The sequence below is a fragment of the Heliangelus exortis genome, chromosome Z (genome assembly GCF_036169615.1).
Source record: "Heliangelus exortis chromosome Z, bHelExo1.hap1, whole genome shotgun sequence".
Taxonomy (NCBI): Eukaryota; Metazoa; Chordata; class Aves; order Apodiformes; family Trochilidae; genus Heliangelus; species Heliangelus exortis.
In genome coordinates, this window is record NC_092454.1 from 15395064 (window position 1) to 15418961 (window position 23898).

The following is a 23898-nucleotide window of genomic DNA, read 5'->3' on the forward strand; positions in this document are numbered from 1 at the left end:
TAGATAACATCCTTTACAGTGTTGTTTATTTACTTAAGAGTGCTTCTAACATACTAGAGTGTATTCTTGTGAGCACTACAATATCTGCAATGTTCTTGCACTGTGCAATATTCCTGATCACCGTGAGAGTTTCTGTGGCAGTCTCACTGCCAAAAAAAAGAGGCAATGTATAAAACACCGAGGTTCCTTCCCTCTCTCCCTTCCTCCCCCCTTCTACCCTATGAAAATTTGGTTCTCGGTTTCTAGGCAAGTGTCTGTAACTCATTAAATCATTTCAAATATGTTGATTTCTTTAGCATAATTAGGGTTGGGTTGAATTTCAGAGTATTTTTTTCTTTTGCAAATTGCGATGGGTTTGGATACATCTTTCTGAGCACTGAAAACTGATTAAGGCATGGGAAGTAAAGGATAGGGCTTAATGGTCACTTTTCAGGATGGAAAAAAATCAACAGTCATCCACCATATGACTGATGAGTGACAGGTCTTACTCAGCTTTTTTGTCTATGACATGGAGAAACAAACACACAGTAAGGTCTCAGTTATTTTGAATTTTATTCTATTTTTAAAAGGTTGTTGTTTTTTTTTTTTAATTTAGTAGTTGCAGGTGCACTGGCTTCTATTGCTCTTGCAGGAATATCAGCCAAGACCAAGCTGATTTTCTTTGACTCCTGTGGTTCTCTGTCTGACTGCACTGATGGCACTGAATATTTGTCTTTCAGAAGGACCAGGGCAAATTTTGTTACTGGATCATTTGCATCATTAACTGATGATAAAAAAATGAGAGTGGTTAACTTGACAACACTTTTCCTAAAGTGGTTGCTACTGGAAGTTTGCTTAGTGCAAATCATTGTCAGGAGAGGTTTGGTTGTGCTTCTCAGGTGAGATTTGGTTAAGACTGTGCAAAGAGGAAGGTATACCTCTGACTGTATTGTAGGGAAGATGTCTACCTTCATGCCATCTACTTTTACAGTTAACCATCAGCAAAGATTTCTGTGTGCCATTTTGATTGTCATTTAATGACTGAGGTCTATCAGTACTGAACATAAAGAAAAAGCATCCTTCTGGTGAGAACTTCAATAATTAATATTTTCCTCTTTTGGATTATATTGACTTGTGGAAAAAACTCTACAACTCGGAAAGTTATAGAGAGGGGTATGTTTATTCAGCGCTGGGTGCACGAGGGGATAATTCCTCTGAAATCCCTGTGCACCAGTCTCACATTTGGGCTTTTGTTGTATACATTGAAGTTTTACATATTCATTAGATTTCACAGTACGCCTATACATATGCATCACCTACTCCTGCTTTGTGTTAAAATTAGCCCCAAGAGGCCATTTCATAATCTCCTCCCTCCTGAGCTTCCATAGTGTCTCTTGGTGGTGGTTGTGGGGGTCATGGGGATGATGTAAAAATGAAGAAAAATGAAGTTTCTCTGGGTAAAATTTTCACCTCTTCTTTTCAGGACATGCCCATTTATTCAGTCTTCAGCCAAGCCAACATGTTCTGTTTGTTATCTCAAGGTTGCTATACTTATTGGTTTAGCACATGTATTCCCATATAAGGTGATGACTACCTAAACGATTTCTTAGCTTCTATTAAACAAGCATTCTGTGTTAGCTTCTATCAGGTCAATGTGACCACTATACAATTACTAGCAAGCATTTTATACTAACCCTTATATCAATATTATTTAGTGCCAGACCAGTTACCTGCAGGAAAGAATGCACCAAGGTATTAATTATTCCAGCTAGATGAATTAAAAATAAAGTAAGGTGGAATTATTTTTCAAAGTCAGGAAATTTCAACCATTTAATGATAACTGTGTCTGTTCTAAATAGGTGATTGTTCCTAAATAAATGAAATGAAGCGATGTAATTATCATTCTCAAAAAGCTGCAAAGGCTGCTCTATTTTACAAGTTATCAGACACAGTGTTATAAAACTGTCGCAAGCATCAGCTAAGCCTTGACATGCAAATGAGCTCACTGTCTCTCAGCAGGCAGTGAAAACTATTTACCTGTAGGATTTATTTTAAAAGATTACCTTGAACAGGAAACAAGAACTGACAACAGGGTATACCAACTAGTCCTGAGGGAGAGATAAAATTTCTTCACTATTTTATTTCCACACATGACACTGAATGTTGGGACTAATATTGAGACTTGTCCAAGGTAAAAATACAGCAATTACCTCCTTTTTATTTTCTCTTTTCTCTTTTCCTCATTTCCCCTTTCCCCCCTTTCTCCTTCTACTGCATGCCCAAAAGTGCTCTTAATTTCTTTAGGAAGCAGCCATCCACATAACAGAATGCCTCATAGTGTACAGTAGCCCGAAATAGACTACAGAATAAGTGGGTATTTAGTAGTTTTTACAGCTTTCAAATCTGAGTGGTTAGATAAGGCTTTGCACATGGTAAGTATTACAGCTTTATAAATTACTTTTATTAAGTTATGGATAACTTGCCTAGTATCTGTGTTTTTCACAACTTTAAACAGTTGTCAGGTGTTATCCTGACCAACAGTTTAGCACATGATAATGTCATTACAACTCATGTGATTTTTTTAAGTAGTTGATAACTTTTGCTGGTCTAGTTCTGCCTCATGAGAGAATATTGTGTCTTGTTCTGGGGCCCCAACACAAGGACATGGAGGTGCTGGGGAGAGTCCAGAGTAGGGCCATAAGATGATCAGGGGGCTGGAGCCCCTCTCCTGTGAAGACAAGGCTGAGAGAGTTGGGGTTGTTCAGCCTGGAGAAGAGAAGGCCCTAGGGAGACCTTTCAGTACCTGAAAGGGCTACAGGAAAACGGGGCAGACACTTTTTACAAGGGTGTGTAGTGGTAGAACACAATGTTTTAAACTGGAAGAGGGTAGGTTTAGGTTAGGCGTTAGGAAGAAAATCTTAATTGTGAGGGTGCTGAGACACTGGCACAGGGTGCTCAGAGGAGTTGTGGATGCCTCATCCTTTGAACTGTTTTGACACCAGGTTGGATAGGGCTTTAAGCAACCTAGTGGGGGGTGTCCCTGTCCATGTAGGGAGGTTGGAACTAGGTGATCTTTGGGGTCCCTTCTTACCCAAACCATTTTATGATTCTATGATATATAAAAACTTCTGTTTCTAGGGTATTCTGTAGATGTTATTTGCCACACATGCAAATCAGGTTGCAAATATTAATCTGTTCCAGACATGTTCCTTTACCCAAGGCGGATTTCCAACTGCATCTTGTAAAAATATATATTTAAAAAAACAAACAAACAAACAAAACCAAAAACCAAAACCATAGTAAAAGAAAATATTGAGCTCAAAGTAAAATTAGAGCCCAGTGAACATTTCTGGAAAATGCTGTCTGCAACCTGTAAATTCAAAGACCTGTAATCATTTGAAATAATTAGAACAGCTCTGATTTTATAGTGGTATTGGTTTAGGTTTCCTGTTTAAAAAAAATATTCTGGATTCTTTTGTTAGTTTATGATACCACGGTTTCATTCATAATTACATGGACATCTTTAAAGGGACCACAGCTTGTTTAGCAAAGAGCAGACTCAGGACTTTGCGAAGTGTAGATGCAGGCAGGAGACGAGTGGTCAGTTCCTTTTTCATTAGTTATAAAGTTATTGCTATATCTTTGCTATAGAGCTATGATGGTTTTGGTTTTTAACACTTGATATTGCTATTTCAGAAAATATAGATCATTATTCTGATATATTAAAATTACCAGATACCAATGGTCATATAAAAGAGGACATCAGAGTTGAGGAAGGAGACCAATGATATCCCTTTAAAGGGACATATCCCTTAAAAAAAGGTATCACACCAATTCAATTTTGGCTGTTTAGGAAATGCAACAATTAAACCTGAATTGTCAGCCTTGAAATCATTTCAAATGGTGCCTGAGGTCTGGCCAGATTTATGTTGGCACAAGTCTTTGTTAAAGCATTTCTGAGGCTAGTAATTTATCCCACAATGGACTGAACTTCTCAAGGTTTTCACCCCATAAATACAGCCTTCTTTGTTGCATTGTCCTTCAGACAACTATGCCTTAGCTGGACTGCAAACCAGATGAGCTAACAATTTCTAGAAGGTTCAAGACCTTGTGAATAAACAAACATGAATGAAAAGAGGGAAGACAACATGTAGGGAGAGGGATAAGGAGGGATATGCCCACCAAGTACTACAATTGCTAATGTTAATTTTCTGTTCTTCAGATCTCTCCTTTATCTGTCTGACCTGAATGGCTAAATGAAAGAAAGTCTAAGGGATCATGATTTCTGAGACCCACAAAACACAGGCTGGTGAGTAAAATGTACCACTGTGCCAGAAAATAAATTTTGATGGCTGAATGTTGGCTGCTTAGCTAACATGTGTGCTGGAAATTATTTAACTTTTTCTGCTGCGGCAGTGAGAGAAAGTCATATGTAAATTACCTTACTTCCTTCTCTGTCATCAACACAAGGACAGATTAAACGGAGTACTAAAGTTATGGTTTATTTTTAAATATCTGTAGTTTTAATGGCTTTATTTTACATTATTTGTCATATTACCATTTTTTAAATACTAACAGAGCAGATGAGAGCAGTATTAAATGCTAAGAATGCATTGTAAATGTTATGACACTTTAATAATAGCTGTGTAAGCAGAGTCTAACTTACAAATTGTTTCCCTCTCTCTTAAAAAAAAGAAATCAGAAATGAACAGCAAGAAATTTTAGAGCAAACAGATTGGAGAAGTCCTAATGTTTTTATAGTAGGTAATCTCATGTTTCATGGCTCATCACAAAACAGAATAAACCATGTGTATTTCTAGAAATAGCTAGTATAGTTTATTGTTACTGGCTAGAATATTTATGGTACTTGTAGAACTTCAGTTTACAAGAAGGGTGTGGGATTGATGGTAATATTTTATTTTCTTGGTTAAGAGCCAGGTGAAATGTTATAAAAGCTAATCTGATAATGTAGTGCCTAAAAAGACCTATTAATCTTTGAATATGAGGATAGTAATTTAAAACAAATCTTTGAACTATTTTGATTCTAAACCCCAAAGAAGTTATTTTTTTTCTAGAATGTGACCAAGTACTTTGGGCCAAACTGGCAAATCCTCAAATGCTTTCCAGCTCTTTGGTCTTGATTGTGTGATTTCCCAGCCTGGTGAACACTGGCAGAGCTATGCCCAAGAGAGGAGTTACGTTCAAAGCCATTCCCTATAACAACATCTTGGCAAGAGTAAGAGTTTAACAAGCCAGTATTAGTAGGTTGTAATCCTTCAATTCTAATTCTTTCCATTATATATTCTTCCAGGGCAGCTTTTAAATCAACCTTTCCAAAGGTTTCGTATCCCTTTATCTGGGATAGTTTTGTGTATGTATTACAAATGCAGTGAATATGTGACTTTTTTATGTAGAGAAAACTAATGAGTATCAGTGTTTAGAAACAGATCTGGCTAGATAGCTTTTGGAAGAATTCCTATTCTTTCCCAAATTAGTCAATATACTTTCTAAACAATAATTGTGCCCATCAAGAGGAATCCAAGCAATCTTTAATATAATTAAAGTCTGACTCAAAAAGTTAACCATGTGGGGAGGCAATGAAGCAAAGCAAGGGGATATAGCTTTGACTATTCAGTGCAGCTGTTACGGTCCAAGGTAACATTAAAATTTATTTTTGTTTTAGATCCATGAAACAAAGTCCAACCATAGAAATGGTCGAGTGCAAGCAGATTTTATTTGACAATTGACACAGGCAAAAATGTAGAGCCAGGCAAAAGAGGTAGAGAGGAAAATAAGATACAAGAGTGAGAAAAAGTGGTAAGAAATTGGTGAGAAAGCATGAGAGAGAAGAGAGGAGAAATAAAGGGTAAGAAAGTGGGAAGAATGAGAGAGAGAGAGAGAGAGAGAGAGAGTCACCACCAGGGGTCCAGCTGTCCAGCGAGGTTCTTCAGGATGGCTCTGATCTTGGGCAGGGTCCGGTGCAGAAATGGTGGTGGGTCAAGAGAGGACGCCAGTCACAGCATGGACAGCCATGTATACCCCTGAGTGCCTTTTGTTCCAAAGGGGCAGCTGTCAGTCAGCCAGGGTCGTTAGCAGGCAGGCTGCCTGGAGGGGCAGAAGGGTGTAGTCCTCCACCCAGTCATCAATTCTTATCTTTTTCCAGATGCCATTCCTCCTCTGTTCCAACCACTTTAGCCAGGTACATCGTGCCTCCAGAGGCGTCCCAGCATTGAAGGTTGGCCCTCAGAAAAGGGGAGTAGTCTCCACCGATTCATCAGTTCTTATCTTTTTCCTGATGCCATCCTTGTTCTGCTCCAGCCCCCTTAGCCAGCTACTTCACAAGTACAATCAAGGTTTAGCCGTGCCTGGAGGGATGTCCCAGCATTAAAGGCTGGCGCTTAGAGAAGAGGAGTAGCCTCCACCCAACAGCTCTTATCACATCGAGGTGTCACCCCCTGCTCAGCTCTGGCCAGCTAGCTCCTCCACCCTAGCCAGGGCTATTCATTTTAAAATTGCTCCTTTGAGACAGCTGCAAATCAGTGAGGTCAGACTAACGCAGCAGCTTTTAAGTCTATCTATTGATAGAATGAAGTAACAGAACCGGCCTTTCTCCTTGGCAGCAGTTTCCGAATGGTCCTTCTAGACTGACAGCATCAGCAGGAGGGGGAGGAAACACCCAAGGAAATTCAGGTGATAGAATCATGTCCACATCAAAGGTTAGATTCTTATGGGTATATGATATTTGTATTCACATCTTTTTGTATTTATCAATAAATTTTAATATTTTAAAATTTTTTTTCAGATCAGATGTTGGTTTTGTATTGCTTTGTTGAAGAGCAGTTTTAAAGGTACAACAGTATTCTAGGAATGAAATTCATATATGTTAGGCAAATTTTGAATGTTGCTTCCTGTTTAAAAATAAATAAAGAAGCAATGTTCCAAAACAACTGGGTTTCTAATATTGCAGTTCTTTGTCAAATGTTAAATACAAGAGAAAAAGGAATTTATTTGGCTGTCTGACAAGTGAATTCAAGTCTACCTCAAAGGAAATAAAAGAGCATACAAAAAGATTTGTTAAAGACTTGCTTTCCAGCACCAAATCAAGAGTCTGTACCTTACCATGTGCATGTACTACCTGTAGGAGAGACACAAAGAGAAGCAGAACTACTCAGAGAGGAACTGTAAGAACTGGCTGCCCTTGATGTTGGTGCCTTTTTCCTCTCTATGTCTGGAAGATATAGGCTTGTCATTCCTCATTTCTAGTTTTGCCATTCCTTTATTTGCCTCCACATGATCTTGGCAGTCACCAAGATAAAGTAAAAGAGCTTCTCTCTCACCATCACAATTAGAGGACTTTAACAGGAGATGGGTAAGCAGTTTTTCTGTCCCAGTTACCATCTTGATTTAAATATAGTTTATCTGCAAAAAAGTATTGTCAAACATAACTCCAGTGCACCAATGCACTGCACTTGCCCTCATTTGCAGCACCCTTACTCAAAAATACCTAGGACCTCACAAAAGTTTCACTGCAAAACTGCTAAATAAACTTTCTCAGAAAGTAATTATTTTGTTAAAGAGTCCCTTTCACACATTCTCAGATATAATGAATCTCTTTCTTATACTTAGAAATAATATAAATTGCCCTGTGAAGTCAGTAGAGATAACTTTGAAATTAAATTCCTTTGTAGTTGCTGCTTCAAAACTATTCTATTGATATTTTATAATGTCTGGACAGATAAAATTTATGTCATTTTAAACTATATTAAACTATAGGGAGGTGCTAGAAACTCATTGTCATTAAATAAAAAACATGGATATAAACTTCTTTCTAATCCTGGAAATTTTATTTTTCAGTATTAATGAGGAACAACTTTTCTTCTATTTTTTTTCACCTCCTTTCTCATCTAATTTAAATTAAGGCACACTTATGTAAAAAAATAGTAAAAAAATAGTTACCAGTGATTTGGGGCTGAGTTGCATAGTGTTATGTTCTTATACCCATAACTCCTTCTGTAGGTTTTATACAGTTTTATACTGTTTGGTTTCCCCACTTCTACTGTTGGAATGCATTATTCATGTTCACCCTCAGTGTATTCTATAACGTGTTTGAATGATGACACTGAATGCATAACTGTCACGGCAAAAGCTCTCACTGACTTCAGCAGACCTCAACCTGGGAAAAATCAGTTGAAAGACAGGTTGCAGTTTCAGTGCCTGTCTTCAAGAAAGATCTAATCTATGCAAAGATTATAATAGCAAGAGCTCTTCCTCTAAAAATTTGCTCAGAATTGTTTTTCTCTACTGACATCATATTGCTATTCTACTCTCTCAGACTTACCTTAGGTTTTTTATCAGCTGTATCTGAAGACTGAGCTCACAGTTTATTTCCTTTTGGTTTGATTCTTTGATGCTAGTCAGTTCAAAGCTAGTTAGCTGTGGGTGAAAAATGATGAGCAAATGAATCCCAGAATATATGTTCACATTGCCCATCTGCCTACCAAGAATGAAGCATTTCTTAACAGTAAGTTATGAAGAGTTGTGATATTTATGCAGGTTTTGATTTGGCGTGTGTAAATATGGCTAATTTTCTGTTCACCCAGGGGTGAAGACCTGCTGTTGTGGTCCAGCAGAAATATCGTTTTTCATGAGGGCTGTATTAATTGGAAAAGAGATCAAATCTGTGCTTGATCAGCTTACTTAGATAAAAGGACATTTCAGCTTAGCACAGAAAAGCAGAGGAAAATAACTAAAATTGATTACCCTGTTTATCGTTGACTCAATTTGTTGGTTCCCTTGGAAACTAACATTGAAGTAGATGAAGTTACTTGTAGCCTGAAGGAGATCAACACATAAGATTTCTGTTTCTATCAGCTACATTAACTATCTTTTGATTGTCAGAAGTACGGAGAGAAAAGAGCAATGTTAGTGGAGGGATTTGATTGCTATCATAGAATGGCTTGGATTGAAAGACATCTTAAAGATCATCTATTTCCAACGCCTGGTGTATGCAAATAATTTCTAATGTAACTAGTATGACCTAATTATTTTTTTACATATTTAAATCAGAGGCTGTCAAGAACATGGAAGAATATTATATTGTACGACTGTATATTGTATATAATTTCAACTTCTTGTTTTGTTTTCTGCTCCAGAGTAGACAAAGTTTAGTCAGTATTTTACATTAAAAACTTCAAAGAAAAGTCCTCTTTAGTGTTTCAGTAATATGGGACTGTTTCTATTTTTTTTTTATAGTATTTCTACACTCTGTTAGGTATTTGATATAAAATTGCTGCATTTGAGTTTTGGTGTGATTTAATCTCTGTTGGAGAAAGTGCTTGGAAATCCCACAAAACTCAAATATGGTAATTTGCAAGCACAGGAATCTTTTAATAGACTATACAGTTCACAAATCCACTGGGCAGGAGGAATATAGTGGCTGTACATTTGCAGCAAAGGTGTGGATTTTCCACAGTCTTGGTCACCTGTTTGGATGTAGCTCTCTTTTCAACGTATTTTTAATTTTTTTCTCCCAAGCCTACAAAATGCATGGTTGGAAGAGTATATTGTTTGTTTTCCTTGCAGGATGTTATTCAAGTCTATACTACATTTCCTCAGACATGTGTTCTCATGTGCTACACTTCTCTACTGGAGATTTTCTCTTCTGCCTTAATCCAGCACCTTATTTGGGCCTTTATTTTAGATTTCTCATCAAGCTGATCCATGATGATCTGAAAGCTGGGATCTGAAGATTGTCACACTAATATTTGCTATTGTCCTTTCTTCCTTGAATGCAGATTTTATGAAAAAGCAACTGGCAGGGGTGCCTTTCAGGCCTGTTTTCAGAACCTTTTGGACAACTGAAGCATGAAAAGTGCAGAACTGGGGAGCCAGACCCTGGCTCTCTGTGGCTATGTCTGTACTTTGGGATCTGGGAAAACTTCCCAGTTTCCAGATCTGGACACTTGGCCTGAGCACGCTGACTCCCTGCAGGACAAAATCTATCTATGTAGTTTTCCATACATAAGCACACATATGTACATTCTGTTTCTAGGGAGAAAAATCAGGGCAAGTTGGTCAGTGGGGAGATGTAGTGTGTTTCCACAGTATACCTCATCTGGGTTGCCCGGGCTTGCCAAACAGCCCACTTACTTAGGATGCAATGTACATGTATTTTGAATTACTTTGGTTTAGCTTTTTTCTCTGAATTTTAAGTGAAAGCATCTATCTCCTTACTGAGATAGTAAGAGCCCATGTATAAATGTGTTGAGAAAATAAGAGCAGAGAATTTTTAGATCTGAGGGGTTTCTCTGACAAGTGTGGCTCTGTTTCCGAAAATTTTAGACATTTCCAGTTAATATAGGTCAAGAGAACAGCATTCTTACACAGTGAATGAAAGCATGCAGTTGCCCATAGGAAACACAGGCACTACTGGCAGTACTATAGCAGCAACCACAGTCATCTTTGGCAGACTCAGATTTTTCTCTTTGTGTAGAAATGTTTTTTCTCCCATTCTGTTTCCCTCTGCTGTTGAATATGAGTAAGAGTTTGTAGACTTTGCAGTGAATAAAAAAATCAAAATATTAATTCATTTTTTCTTTGCCTGTGCTATTTTCTGATGCTTAAATGACTAAATTGCCTTGGAGCTCTTCTCTGCATTCAGTACTGAGAGCTTACATATTAACAGCTGCACACGGAGTAATCTTTTAAAATAGGGTTTTATTTAATTAAACTATACACTAGCAACAGATCCTAAGCCACTCTGTTGAAAATTGCTGCAGTTGTGCAGTGTGCTTTCTCCTGCTGGAATCTTATTTGCTTGGTTTTCTGCCACAGGTTATGTACCTGCAACAAACCAAAAACTTCTCAGGCTTGTTGAGGGAGAAACTGAAAGACCTTGAGACCTTGGAAGCCTATTTTGTTTTCTAGTTTGAGGTCACCAGAGAGATCACTAACATTAACAGTTCCATTCCCAGGCGAAGCTCACACTGAAAACATAGAGGTGCTTTAAAGTGTGCTGAAACAAAGACACAGAAACAGTCCCATCTGGGAGCAATGTCCTAGCAGATGAAATGGGGAGGGCCCTGACATTGGGATATTAGGTCTGCCTACCTGTTTTTTTTTCTAAGCTTTGTTCTGTGGGTGTGCAGAAAGAAAACAGAACATAGAAAGAAAGAAATATAGTGCTTTTTAAGATCACTTTTCTATTTTTCAAGAATATTTTTCTTCCCTTTGATGCTCATTAAAGTACACCAGGTGGTAGTATGGATGAAATTAATACAATCACAACACTGCTAATTGAGATTTCTGCCAATGCCAGCAACAGTGGAAGTGATTCATACCATAGAGACAATGATAATTTTGGCAAAATAAGGTGAAATAAGGTGAAGATTGGTTCTTTCTGACTCCTCAAATGTCATGGGAAAAAAACTTATCCATTTTACTGGACACAAGATTTCTCCTCTACTTTTGGAATGCCAATTTTAAAGTTATTTTTACCTGACAGGAAAATCATTTTATCAGCACTTTCCCCAATGCCCTGTGCTGCATATACGATATTGAGCTTTCCAGCTACTGCTCTTTTCAAACCAGGAAAATAAAAAAGAGATTTGCCTTAAGGGATTCATTGTATTTATTTAGCCTGACAATGTACAATGCACATGTGCACAATGCATTGTGCACATGCACAATGAAGTCAATGAATCAGTCTTCCACTATAAGAATAAGATACTTCCTCTATCTTAGAATAAGTTATATATGATTAGCCTCTGATGAGCAAGAAATGGTCATTATGTTTTGTCAACCAAGATTTCGGGTATTCAAACTGATTAAGTTTTTTGCCTCTATGGATATTTGCATGATCCCCTTGTTTTAAGCTCTGAGAATACATTTAGTTAGTTCTGCAACAGACTATTTAGAAATCTGGGTTGGTAAGTGTACTAATATTACAATACATCTTCCGCAACATTGGAAAATCTTCCTGGGGTTTATTAAGCCACTAATGCTCCAACTCCAGGATGACAACATTGTGCAGCCTCTGGATTTCATTTCCTCAGCACTTTAATAATGCATTGCTTCCTCTACCCTTTTTCATGAGCTCAGTGGTGAAAATTATTTCATTATTTATAGACAATTAAACACTTCTAGTGATTGTTCTTTCCCTAGTCTGTATCTGAATTACTTAATGCCTATGTGTTTTATGAGATGTTTTTCTGAATTTTATTTTCTTTTCAATTTATATAATTTATAATTAGCTGAAATATGATCCTGATATCCTAGCTATGACAGAGAAGTGTGAGCAGGGCATTTCTCTGACACATGTTTCTATTATTTCTACAATTTCACTGCATCAGACTTTAAAAGAAAAGGAAATAATAATGTAATTATCAATACCAGGGCTTTAGCTGTGATTAAGCAGAGATTCACTTTTACTGCTAGGAACAGTAAAGTAATTTCTCTTAATGTAAAATCTGAGTTACTGAACTAGCAAGGTTTCATGGTAGAATAATCCTCTTTGTTTCCTGTTTCTTCTTTTAACTTTCACACCATGACTTCTGCTCTTAACATTTTTCTAAATGGAGAGTAGTGTAGTGGGAGAACAGTATTTTCCTTTCACAGTGAAGCTGCAAAAACTGCCAGTGACTTTTCTGCAGTGGACATAGATTTGGGATGTGCTTTTGCCTGTTCAGTGATGAGATAAAAAACAGTTGTTTTTCTTCATCTGAAAATAGCTAGTCAGAAGGTATCATTAGTACAGATAAGCCACATATTAATGTCTGGAAAAACCTGTGTAGATATCAGGTTTTGTCATTCTTCACCTATAGTTTATCAGCAAAATATTACAAAGGGTACTTTTTTTTAGTCTGGATTTATCTTTCATGAGAAAAGTATAAAATTTTGCATTTTAAGAGCAATTTTTTAGGTGACAACTATTTGTCACCTAAATATATACAACTATTCATAGAGTGGGGCAAGGCAAGCTGATGAAATTCAGTGTTCTCTGCTTTCCTCACAGGCCTGGTGCAATACCACACCTGTAGTCCAGTGCAGACAGGCAGATGCCCACTCAGTTCACATTCTGAGCCAACAAGTAAGGCTTACCTGTAATAGAGAAACTTTAGCCAAGAGTTCTGGAAGGATTATACCTAGTGGTAACAGGATGCTTAATCAAAGGCAACACTGGTAAAACAAGAGATCACAGAATGGTCTGTGTTGGAAGGGACCTTTAAAATTACCTGGTTCCAACACCCTTGCAATGAGCAAGGACATTGTCCACTAGACCATGTTTATCAAAAACTCATGTAAATATGTAACCTAAAATTAGAGATATCATTGCAAAAAAAAAAAAAATTATTTTTCAGGATTTATCTGTCGTTTTTGGCAATTTATCTACATCATGCTGTGAAAAAACTAAGACATCTAGAACTTCATAAGGATTTACGGGTTGGCTGCACAGGTGCTGCAAGAATCTTGGCAAAATGCTTGTTATCATGAAAGAACTCACTTTTGTGGTAAAAATTTTTTCTCAAAGGGCAACAGTTTCCTTAGATTCAGTGCCAGGGCACTTTACAGAGTAGTGCATTGTATAAACTGGTCGTTTCATGATAAAGTTGGGTTTTTGTGACTGATAATTTATTTTTGCACTTGAATAACTTCATGTTAACAATCCCACTTCTAGAGTGTGTGCATTTAAAACAAACACTGTAGACCAGTAGTACAGGCTTAATGGAGAGTAAAAAGGAGCTGCTAACTGTATTCCATGCAGTCTAGCAAGATGAATGACAACATCATAAAAATATTTCTTTACAAAACAGGAAGAATGATTTTTGGTTCAGGTAGGACACTGTGAAGGTGCTTTTGCTAGAGAAGCAATAAGAAAACTTTGCCCCTGTTTATTTGCCCCTGTGCAAGTCAGTAGGAGCTCGCTGTGTTCCATGACTGCTCTATGTGGTTCTCATTCCTTTGCAAATAAAGAGGTATGTCAATCTATAAGAGGTTTTTTGTGATTATCAGTTCGTAACATTCTGATAAATAAATTGCTATTTTTCTTGAATTGTCTGCTCCCTCAGTCTGTTGGAAATATTTGATTATCTACTAGAGAGCAAAAGAAACAGAAACTGTGAGACAAAAATATTGTCTTAAACATTTAAATAGAAAACATTCATAAGACAAGAAGAAACAAATGGCATTTAAATTAAAAGGACATACCAGTGAATATAAAAAGACTGCGCAGCGAGAGAATAAATGTAGGCTGGAGATTATGGCATTCCTCTCTAGAATGGAAAAAGCCATTACAATATCCTCAGGTTAATGGGAAAAAACCCCGTCTTTTTCAGCATATGAAAGCTTTGCAAATTTGTGTGTCAAGATACCATAGAATCATAGAACAGAATGGTAGAATCATTTTGGTTGGAAAAGACCTCTAAGATCATCAAGGCCAGCCATTAGCCCAGCACTGACAAATCTACCACATTACCCATGTCTCGAAGAACCACATCTACACATATTTTAAATGGTGACTTTACCAGGGCAGCCTATTCTTGTCCCTGACAACCCATCCAGTGAATAAATTTTTCTTATCATCCCATGTAAGCCTTCTCAACACTGTCTCTCTCCTCTGTACCAGGAGTAAATTATTAAATTAATTCCTAATTTTTGGTATGTAAGTTTAATGTGTACATCAAGTGAATAAATGTGATGTGTCTTGCTGTATTTAAAGTCCATGATCTTTACACCAATGATGGTCCCTAATGAGAAATTTATGAGAAATCTCCATGCTACTGTCTTTCTTTACAAGAAGACATTGAGAAATTCACTTCCAAAAGGGAGATCAAATATATATATTAACATGGTATTTCAGGTTCTTGAGCAAGGGACTGATAAGTGTTCTACTATGAATTTTCCGTATAGTAACAAATGAACAGTGATTTGGACTTTAGATAACTTTTCTTTTCAATTTCATGTCAATAGAAGTTTTTCTCTGTTGCAGGCCCAGCAATCAGAGCAACCGTTTCACTGTGCAGATTGAAAAGGACATAATAGAGCTCTTTTTTCAGAGAGATTCAAGATTCCCTTTTTGCTTCTTTAGCCCTCTGTTGCTGAAGTATCATTTTGTTTATCACTTCAGCTGACAGAACTGCACAGAATTGATTTTTGAGGCCACTGTTCTCTGAATGGCAGCTTTGTGCCTTCCTGAACCTTTCTAAATATGGGCCTTAATGCTCTTTGAAGGTTAGTCTTTTTTAGGACATGTTCAGCTCAGCAGTCTAGCACTGAGAGGCACCTTAGACTTGATCTTTTAAAATGTAGGTTTATATCTATGTAACTCCTGGGGGAAGAATTATTTCTGGTTTTCTATTGGCTTTCTGAGTTCCATTGCGTTCAAGTTATTAAAAGATTTTTATTTTCAGGTATCTTTGTTTCCTATGGGAAAGCTTCACGCTTTGCCTCAGAACCATCTGAAATACACTTTGATGATAGCTGTTCTTCCAAACAATAAGAACAAAATCTGTTATAATCTGTATCTGGCAATTTTCATTTATTTTTTTTTTTTTAACATGGATACTCTTGTATATACAGCCTGCATTAAAAATGTAACATAATTTTGCATTTTGCTCTCTGGCCACATGTTTGTACAGATATATATTGCATGCAAAATTGGGTAATTTTTTTCAAGAACATGTCATAATCTTGAACCTTTCTAGCTTTCTAGCAGATGTTCAAGTACTATCTACAGGGACTTGTCAGGAGTCAGCTAGATTAACGACTTCTGTCAGCTCATCTCCTCATTGTATGAACACTGGAGTTATTCATCCTGCAACAAAGCTTCAGTGACTTTTCATAAGCAAGAATTACGTCCACCTAAGATCTCTTCAGAATGTACAAAAGTTTCTGAAGCTTTGTTTGCTTTAGTATTTGATATCTCTTGTGGTAAATTTTTGACTGAAAGTTAGGATACAGCTAACTAAAATGCCTGAATCTAAAACTAATTCAGTCAAGTACATCTTCAACACACATGATGGAGATGTATGTACAGCAGGAAATATGATTAGGCAGAAAGCTCTGCTCATGTTCTCATTCAGAGCTGAAAGTACCAAATACCTCCATGCTGCACAACAACCACAGTTTAAGCTTTATTTTCTAGTAAAAAGCATTGTTAATGAAATGAGGGATTCATAGAATGGTTTGTGTTGGAAGTGATCTGTAAAAGTCATGTAGTACAACCACCCTGCAATCACCAGGGACATATTCAACTGGATCAGGCTGTTCAGAGCTCTAGTGTGGCATCTCCATCTCCCTTGGTAACCTTTCTCACCACCCTCACAGGAAAGAATTTCTTACTAACATGTAACATAAATTAATCCTTTGTTTAAAATGGTTACCACCCATCTTATCACTGCATGACCTTGTAAAATGTTCCTCCCCAGCTTTTGGGCAGGTCCTTCAGGTCTCCCCAGAGCCTTCTCAAGGATGAACAACTCCAAATCTCTTAGCCTGTCTTCATAGGAGAGGTGCTTTAGCCCCTCTGATCATTGTGACTTTCCTCTGGACCTGCTGCAATAGATCCATGTCTTTCCTGTGCTGGAGATTCCAAAACTAAACACAGTGCTCCAGGTGGAGTCTCAAGAGAACAGAGTAGAGGTAAAGAATCACCTCTCTTGACATCCTGGCCATGCTTGATGCAGCCCAGGATACAGTTGGTTTTCTGAGCTGCAAGTACACATTGCCAACTCGTGCCCAGCTTTTCATCCACTAGTACCCCAAGTCCTTCTCCTCAGGGCTGCTCTCAGTCCCTTCATCCCTCAGACTATATGGATACCAAGACCCAGGTGCAGGACTTTGCACTTGACCTCCTTGAACCTTAAGAGGGTCACATGGGCTCATTTCTCCACCTTGTCCAGGTTCCTCTGGATGGCACACTGTCCATCAGGTCTGTCAAGTGCACTACTCAGTTTGCTGTCATCTGCACATTTATTGAGACTGCACTTGATCCCACTCTTCTATGTCACTGATGATGATGGAAGAAATGTTTATTAATGACATGAAGCATTTATAGAAACTAGCATTTGACAGAAAATGTAGAAAAAACTTAGAGAAACTAACAACACTGGGAGAGAAATGTGATGCAGAAGAAGAAAAAAGGAAAAAACCCACAGATATCTAAGAGCTTATATTTTAAATGCATTGCTACTTTCACAGACCTTAGTATTTCTGTGTTATGCTCCCAAAATACAAGCGAGAGTTTGGAAATGTGTTAATATTTTCATTTGTGTTTATCCCACACATAACACTTCAAAATGTTCTTGTGTCTTTCTATGACAACATGCATGGGCTACTTACATGAACTGGGATGAACAAACAAAGATGTGAAATAAGCATCTGTAGGCTATGCCATTGAGAGGATCAGACGATGGCTGTGCAAAGAGGTAGAGTGTATAAATACTTGCTAGAGATATTTCAGAAACAGTCTGGATAGTCAGATGAACTCATGCAGGATTATGTGAATTTCTGAAATATTACATCAGCTATTAAATAATAAATACTACTAATAAAAAAATAGTGCCTCCATAACTAAAGTGACAAATTGGTATAAAATTGGTTTAAAATTATTTTTCAAAATTTCTTGAGGCATAGAATTTGCATCTTGAGAATGTGTATCTGTACATCAACCCACTTGCAGTTCACCATTAATCATCAGTTTGAGTGCTGAGAAATCTACACATTTCCATAAGCACCAATGTATTTTAAAATGAGGTCTACTACAGTGCTTAGTAGGCTGAATGGCCACCTGACGTTTCTTTCTGACATTCCTTTTTAAATTGTATTTGAGGTGGTAGAGTAACTGGCAGAAAAGTAAGATTGTCTTGGGTATCAGGAAATGAGTAAACCCAGGTGTTTCTTAGAGAATGAAGAATTCCACCCCCATCTTCGTACTCTGTGCTGTTAGAATCTCAAAACACTACGGACATCATCTGTATCTTTTCTGTTGCACTTCACAGTTTCTGTTTTCTTTAGTTTTCCACCATATAAATTTCTGCAAGTCTGAACAATGAGGGGTTATGGTGTTAAACACAGCAGTGTTAAAGGAAAACTCACTAATATTTCAATATATAAATACTAAATATCTGTGATAGGCAATTTCATAAGATTAGCTTGATACTCTTCTCAATCCCTGCTGGAGTTATGGGTAATTTTTTTTAATTTCCTGTTTGACTTATCTTGCAGATATTATTATTATTATTAATTATTATTATTTATTATTATTATTATTATTATTATTATTATTATTATTATTATTACTATTAAGCAGTATTTGCATGCAGCTTTGACTGTTCAGCCCTCCTTCTGATCCTGTGGTTAAATACATTCTTCAAAACCTGAATTCTTCATAGCATGTGCCTTACGTGCTATGTGTAGGAGCCTTGTTCTCCTTCCCCAGTTGTCTTGAGGAATTGGAGAGGAACAAACTGAACCTCTGCATGAGTATAGGACTATGAGGTGATTTGTAACCACTCATTTGATCACCAAAAGTTTTTGCCAAGTTTTGTCAACCATGTGAGCCCTATTCTTGCCCACAATCCATGATTGCAGCAGTTGTGTAATATCTCTGAAGCTGCAGATTGTTCCAGGAGGCTGACTTGTGGTTTGTTGTAAATACAAGCTATATGGTGGGATTGTACAGCTTGCTATTCCTGCTCAGTGTCTTTGGATGTAATCAAGTCTCATGTTCTGGAGCACTTGGTTTCTGCCGTGGTTACCCCATTAATCACTCTCACTTCAGTCCTGGCCCCACTGCCACTTTGGTTTCCTTATGTTGGACTCTGCTGCCTGACTGCCATGATACTTGGCTGTTTGCTCTGTTCCTGTCATCTACTTGCTAGAATCTATCTGCTTCATGATAATTTTGAATCATATTTCTCCAGACATCTGTCTTCTGATATGTCTTCCTCTTGATCTTGGTCCAGCTAGCCATGTTGGTGTCTAAAGCATTCCTCAGAACTTTTCTCCTCTCTCTTGGACCTGATAAAAATACCTGGTTCCTGTCTGCACTGATGAGACCGAGTAACCCTCCTGAGGGTATTTTAATCACTGCTTTTTTGCTTATGTTCAGGTGAATTAGTATTTCTCTCATCTTTTCACAGAAGAAAGATATTTCAGATTAGGTTTCTTGACTGGGTCAACCTGGAGCACACAAGCCTTGATTAAGCTGGTATTTTACAAATAAAATTATTACTGTCAGGCCTGTATTCAAGTAATATTGTTCACCTGAAAGAGAAGACCCAAAGACTTCTCATCATGTTTCAGAGTGAAAGTATTTCAGACCAATAGTAATTCTATACCAGGATACGGCACTAAGTAGGTGTAACTTGCATCAGGTCTGTAGCTCACAAAGGTCACTATTAGCAAGATGTATTTACTTCTGATTTCCATGAGTTTTTGTTTTTTATTTTAAATAGAAAAAGTTCCTACACTAGCTTTCACATAAAGAAATAGGGGCCATAATAAAAGTGGTTCTTTTAATCTACAGTCAGTTCTCAATTTTTACTCCTCAGAATGACAAGGAATAAATTGGTGCAGAAAATTCAGACTAAATTGCATTCTGTTGTAACATTACTGGATTTCCATAATTTCAATTAGATTAAATTGCTAATGAGATTCATCCTGTTAATGAACAGCCTGGCTTTAGTACCTTGTCACAAGAAGTTCTCAATTTGCATGAACAAGCTAACCTTAAATGAGCTGGTATTTGTGAAGAATTGCAAAGGTCAGAGTCTAGTCTAACTGGCAATCTTTTTATCGACTATCTGATTATTCTGTTACTCTTTTGTTTGCTAAGGCACCAAGTCAATGCCATTTACCTCTGCCACAGTAGTTAAAAGAGAGGAACATACTGTACTAATAAATAGTAATGTCTGAGTTGCAGACAGAGCTGTAATGTTTGAGGAGAAAACAAAATCTACATACAGAAAAAGCTATGTGGTTTCAGGTAGGACTTAATAGTTACTCATGTTTTTTGACTTGCAAAGCTCACTATATATGACTGTATATCAAGCTCCTGGCTATAGGAAGTAGTGTAAACCTTAAGCTTGTTTCTATAGCACGGAGAGGAGCTAAGATTGAGAGAAAATAAGCATGAGAGAGTTTTCCAGGAAAAAAACAAAAGTTAAACCAATAATGCACTAAAAAGTGACTTCTATACCTGAGATAGCTTTTGCAGAAATTGTTACTGTTAGCTGCTGATAATATCTGGAAGCTATAATGCTGGATATGAGTCCTCTACTTCATAAAGTTACCTCTGCTCTCTGATGTAATTTTTCTCTGTGTTTTTTCTTTTCAGTTGTTCTTTTTTGGTTTTTCTTTTTTGTTGTTTGTTTGTTTGTTTTTGTTTGTCTCCTCACAGAATTAACAGAGGCAGCAAAATCAAGGTTGTTGATTTATTTATAGGGAGCCTTGTATGATTTGAGCAGCATTCAGATCAAGGGATGGTGGTATGAAAACAGCTGTAGAAAGTCTTCAGAAAACTCTGTTACACCATCTCACCCAACCCCATTTCCTCTGACACAGTCTGAAAAATACAAAAGCCCATCATTCCCTACTCAAGTGTCAGACACTTCGGACTCATGGAGCATAGAGGTGCAGGGTAAATTATCCTGTGACATCTGTTGCAAAGCTTGTTCAGGTGTGTTCTCAAGCTTCCTATAAGACAGCTAAAGGCACTTAATGTTTTTCATGAGACAATAAAGAAATATATCACAGGTCATTTTCCTGTATGATGAAACTTTATATGCAACATCTTAGCATCTTTTCTTTCAGCATTGCATTGAGAGACAAGGAATGATCCTGTATGGAAAAGCATCTCCTCTAAATGAGTATGTTAATTCAGAGAATGGAAAGGCAGATCTCAAGTCCATAGCAAATTCAAGGTTACATTAGGTGCAGTGTAAGTAAAATTCCAAAGTTTGCCCTTTTTGTTTTATTCTGTTCTTAACTTCTGCTTCACAAATTTAAGCTGATATTTCCCTGAATGTATTTTTAATGCCTTTTTTAAAGTGCTAATGTAATCATGGTATATATTTGCTATTTATATCCTCCCAGTTAAGATGCAGTACACTACTGCATTCCTTAGAACTGCCATCAGAAGTTAGCATTGAATCTCCTCTAGATACAGACCTTAAAAGTGAGTGCATAGTTGGAATCGTAGATCAGTCCTCATCAGAGCTTTCCTGTAGGCCATTCTAAGCACTGAAAGGCCACAATATTGTCTCCCTGGAGCTTTCTGCTTCCAGGCTGAACAGCCCCAACTATCTCAGACTTTCCTCATAGGAGAGGTGATATAGCCCTCTCATCATCTTCATGGCTCTCCTCTGGACCCAGCCCAAGAATTCCATGTCCATCTTGTGTTGGAAGTTCAGAACCAGACACAGTATTCAAGGTGGGGACTCATGAGAGCAGAGCAGAACGGCAGAATCCCCTACCCTGGCCACAATTCTTTTGATGCAGCCCAGGGTACAGATGGTTTTCTGGGCTGTGAGCACACATTGCTGGCTCACATTCAGTTTTTCATCCATCAAGATACCAGAACTTAAAATTCCATTTCTCTTCTACAAAGCCGTGAAACTATACACCAAACCTATCATACTGTTGTGTCTCTACTGATGTTTTAATTAAGCCCTTGGAAGACAGAATATATTGTATAAAGGAAAACACACACGGAGTAAAATTCATATTATAAAAATAGAAGTGCAACATTTAAGATGCTGAAAGACTTTGCCACTAAAATCTAGGTAATCACTCTTTCCATCCCAACTACCATGAAGATGTATTTTTTTAATCTGTTGTGTTCTCACTGTATACCAGTTACACATGGGCTGATTTTCTTTTTTAGAGAGACTTATGTTGTAGTCTTTACAAACTCTGGCCTTTTAAGGAGATTTTATTTAGCAGAAATTCAGTCTAGTAGATTTTATTTAATGTATCAGCCCCAGCTTAACAAGTGAACAATCTCCATATTGATCTAGACAAACAACTTGCTTTAATCTTTTTGTTTACAAACACTGCCTTACATGTGCTGAAAGTCCATCCTGGATGTAACAACTGTTTCCAGACTAAGAGTTTATTACGTACTTTTTGCTCTGCTACAGGAAAAATGTTTTTCTGATTATTTCTCTTCAGTTGTACAAGCTGCCTAAGCATGTATAAGCAGTACAAAAAGTTTTGAACATGAAATGAGAAACGAGAGCACTGTGATAACATCTGTAAAGCTGAAGGAAATCAATGTTGCCACCCTTGATTTCATTTAAGTGTCTTTGAAATTTTATTTATAAGTAGTTTTGATGGAGCAGTCTGCTCTCGAGATGAGACACCCTCATAGGGATGCAAGTTAACAAAATGTTCTAGTATATTAAAGCCAGACTTTAACGTCTCGTATATAACCCTAAGGCAAAATCACTAAAGTATAAAAAAAAGTAGGAAAGACATCATGTCACACCATTGCAAAAAATCCATCCATGTCTGAAATTTGGAGCTGGGAAACACCTAGTGGAAGAAAAATTCTGAAAGTCCTATTTGCCTCTGAATACCTTCACAGGATTAAGACTGAATACAGCAGATGAATACAGGCAAATCTGGACAATTCTGCTGCATGAAGATCAATATTCGGATGGGAAGGAGTAAAATGGGAGAAGCTAGTATCACCTGTGAGCCTCTTAACTCGGAGCACAAAAGGAAATTTTATGAAAGCACTACAGTACCACTTTCTACTCCTCATGTACTAACCTTTGCCATCTGAGAAGTAGCTCTGAAGAAATTCCAAAAAGCTTCAAAATGCTAGTCAGAAGCTGGAAATGGTCATGAAGCTGTAGCAGAAGACATCACAGGGAAAAGTAAATCCTGATATTTTTTGCCTCAGTTCTGACAGGATCATAAGATCACAGAATGATTGGGGTTGGAAGGGACCTTAAAGGTCATCTAATTCCAAACCCCCTGCCACAGGCAGGGGCACCTCCCACTTTACCAGGTTGCTCAAAGCCCCATCCAACTTGGCCTTGAACACTTTCAGGGGTGAGAAATCCAAAAAATCCCTGGGCAACCTGTGCCAGTGTCTTTTAGTATTTTTGGCATTTTTTGTGTAAGCATACTTGAACTACCTTAAAAATTTACAGATGAGGCAGTTACAGCAATGCAGCTGAGGAAGCATTGTTGGAAAGCTGCAGTCGCAAAAAATTCACCCAAAAATGCAAGCAAATGGATGGATTAGGAGTGTTCTAAACACTTAATCTTTCCTTGGTTTAACAGTTACAGCAGTAGATGCCTCATCCACAACTAGACTGGTTGTGTTCAGTCACAGCTGTGAAGTTGTAGCTTTTTTCTCCTGCTCAACTCTCTTAATTGATGTTTTCATAAAACTTATGAATGCTGACATAACTGACAGTGGAGCATCACATGTCACTGTGTTCCCATGTTTAGTTTGAGATAACACTTTGTCATTGCCCTTCTTCATATTGAGAGTCCTGTGGGCCTCCAGTTCCAGTATGCTTATTCCTCTACATCCCAAAAAAATACCACTTCTAACAACTACGTAACACCCTAATCTGGGTCACAGAGAAAAGCATCTCAGGTAATTTCCCAGCATTCCAGTATTCCAGTATGTTTCTGTGTAAATGCTTCCAGATATGGGATCTAGGGTTGAAACTGCAGTGGTTTGTAGAGTGCCCTGTGAAAAACCACCATGGCTTCTTATGCTTTGAATGTCACCTTTCTTCTTTTCAGTTAGTTTTCTTTTTTACCCACATGCTGCTGTGCATGTCTCAAAGAAGAAAGAAAAACCTGCAGCATGATTCATAAAAGCTGAATTTGTAGTACCTCTCAGATTCTTTCATGATTTCTTTTTGCTTTTGGCTGGCTTGCCAGGTCCATCATTTT

General features: G+C 37.5%; 1 long non-coding RNA gene across 1 annotated transcript; it reads right to left on the reverse strand.

Moving 5' to 3' along the window:
* Positions 1-1109: 1109 nt before the first annotated feature.
* On the reverse strand, positions 1110-22927 carry LOC139789820 (uncharacterized). The gene is made up of 3 exons (XR_011723257.1): positions 22753-22927; positions 7145-7398; positions 1110-6615 (listed from the first exon to the last, which is right to left on the reverse strand). It is a non-coding gene; the product is annotated as an uncharacterized lncRNA (long non-coding RNA).
* Between the last annotated feature and the right edge of the window lie 971 nt (positions 22928-23898).